The sequence below is a fragment of the Salvelinus sp. IW2-2015 genome, linkage group LG1 (genome assembly GCF_002910315.2).
Source record: "Salvelinus sp. IW2-2015 linkage group LG1, ASM291031v2, whole genome shotgun sequence".
Classification (NCBI taxonomy): domain Eukaryota; kingdom Metazoa; phylum Chordata; class Actinopteri; order Salmoniformes; family Salmonidae; genus Salvelinus; species Salvelinus sp. IW2-2015.
Genome location: NC_036838.1, coordinates 33,271,986 through 33,274,170, shown reverse-complemented (window position 1 = coordinate 33,274,170; position 2,185 = coordinate 33,271,986). Strand labels below are relative to the sequence as shown.

Sequence of the window (2,185 nt, the reverse complement as noted above, 5' to 3'; positions counted from 1 at the left end):
TGAGAAATTGCCCCTAAGTGATTGATTTTATTTTCATTGAGGGAACAATACGGTACCAGCAAAAGTTAAGCTTACTTGCTCAAAATGTAAATGTCTGTTCTTCTCGTTTCCTCTTGTGTGCCAGTATTGGCACAACGGTGTACTGAGTACATTGTGCCTATTTGAGAGATGTTGCCTTTGGTCGACCTTTCATTTTTTCCAATGGCAATATTCATTCAATTATATATTCCCAGAATCGTATTTTTTGTTTTCTCAGCCTGGACGAAACAAAAACATATTTTTGTTCTGTAACGATGACGTATTTTCTTTGGTGTTACATAAAGGACTCTAATGGAACCATCGCAGCATGTGGTTCTGCTTTAAGTGTTGAGTTGGAGTACTTGTTCACTTCTGATCAGGCTATTTAACAGCTCGTCTGTTCTGCCATTGTTAAGAAAAACAAGTCTTTGTGTGGTATACATCTCAAATCATTTCCAATTAGAACATTTTCATCCAAGTAGCGACTTCTTCTTCATGTTTTTAAAAATGCTTTGTTTATGCTTCACTTTTATTGGTGCAGCTGCTATTTAGTTCAAAATCTATGTCTCATAAGGTACCGTTGTTTGGCACTTTAACACTGTGTTTAAGTTGTTGAATAGTGTCATTGTCATTGGGTCAGTTGTATCATCTGGCCACCTGGTGTCAGTGAAGCTCCTCTGTTTCTGTGTGTACTTAATCACAGCCTCAGGCATGCCTTCAGATCAACATCCACTAGTCCTTTAAACACAGCAGGTCACCTCTAGTCCTCCTCTGTGGCGGAAACGCCAACCTCGACCCCCGAGAGAGAGAGAGAGAGAGGAGAGGAGAGAAGAGAGAAGAGAGAGAGAGAGAGAGAGAGAGAGAGAGAGAGAGAGAGAGAGAGAGAGAGGAGAGAGAGAGAGGACGGGAGGGAGAGAGGAGAGGGGAGAGAGGGAGAGAGGGAGAGAGGGTGCATGGAAGAGAGACACGATGGGAGAGAGATACAGCACTAGGGTAGACTGACACAGACCCATGAGCACAGAGCTAAAAGGTGCCTACCAAATGCCACAATTAGGTATGACCCCTGACCCCTATCCCTAGCCTGGAGTGACATGGGGTGACCTAAGTCGCGACCTGGCAACCCCAGAGTCAGCCGGAGGGGTTGGGCTCCCCATAACGGCACCATTGTGCGTTTGATTTAAACATTATTATCATCATTACCGTCATTAGTGCTGTTATTGCAGCCACTATTATGATTAAGCCTACCATTAAGAGAGTAACAGTATTATAGTCACTGGCGTATCTCTAATTACCATTATTTATGGTTAGTAAGTTATTGTAAAGGTTACGACAGTGATTGTAACAGTAACAGTGGTATTATTACAAAGACTGTAAGTCACTTTTATGTTATGTTGACATTATGTGGCTAAAGCAAAGCTCAAATGATTGTTTGCAGTGGAAGGTATAGAAGACAGCATAGAAACACATTATAGGCTTGGTTGTATAAAACATATTCCAGTTTCCATAGGCGGTATTATGAGGCGTGTGAGAAGCAGTTACTGCTGCCTAAACAAATCCCATGTTTCTTTACCAACTGTCCGTCTGACAGTGAGAGATACAATGAGATGGCTGTGGCTAGAGGAGACAGGAGCTGTGGTGAGAATTTAGACTCAATGGTTACATAGAAACAAAGCAACCATAATGAATGATTATGAGGTGAAAGTTTCCACAATTGGAAATAAAATGTCCACATGAAGTTAACCATTTCATTCACACGACAGTGTTTGTGTTAGTACAAGAGTCTAGTTTGCGTCAAAGAAGTTAACAGTCGTAAAAAGGGCGTTGTCGTTTCTTAACTTACCATCTTGGTCATAAATAGTATCTAAATATCTGGCTAATAAAGGAAATGTATATGCATAGTTATGCAAAAAAATAGCTTAGCCAACAATATAATAGCTTTCATAAATTATAGTTATTGTTCGCAACCCTGGACCACAATCGTAAAAATATTTTGGTTTTACGAGACCGATGGTAGCATGTGTTTTAGAGAGCCAGCTATATTTCAGCTATATGTCAACATAGCTCATATACTATGGCCTTTTATTTTGTCTGGGAAAGAGAGAACATTTAATTGAATTGTGTATTGTTTGTGGGCAAATATATTTTGTGTGTGTGTGTGTGTGTGTGT

At 40.3% G+C, this 2,185-nt stretch overlaps 1 protein-coding gene across 1 annotated transcript in view; it reads left to right on the top strand.

Moving 5' to 3' along the window:
* LOC111965987 (retinoic acid receptor gamma-like) overlaps positions 1-2,185 on the top strand; it is an 81,077-nt gene that overhangs the window by 11,982 nt on the left and 66,910 nt on the right. The window lies entirely within an intron of this gene.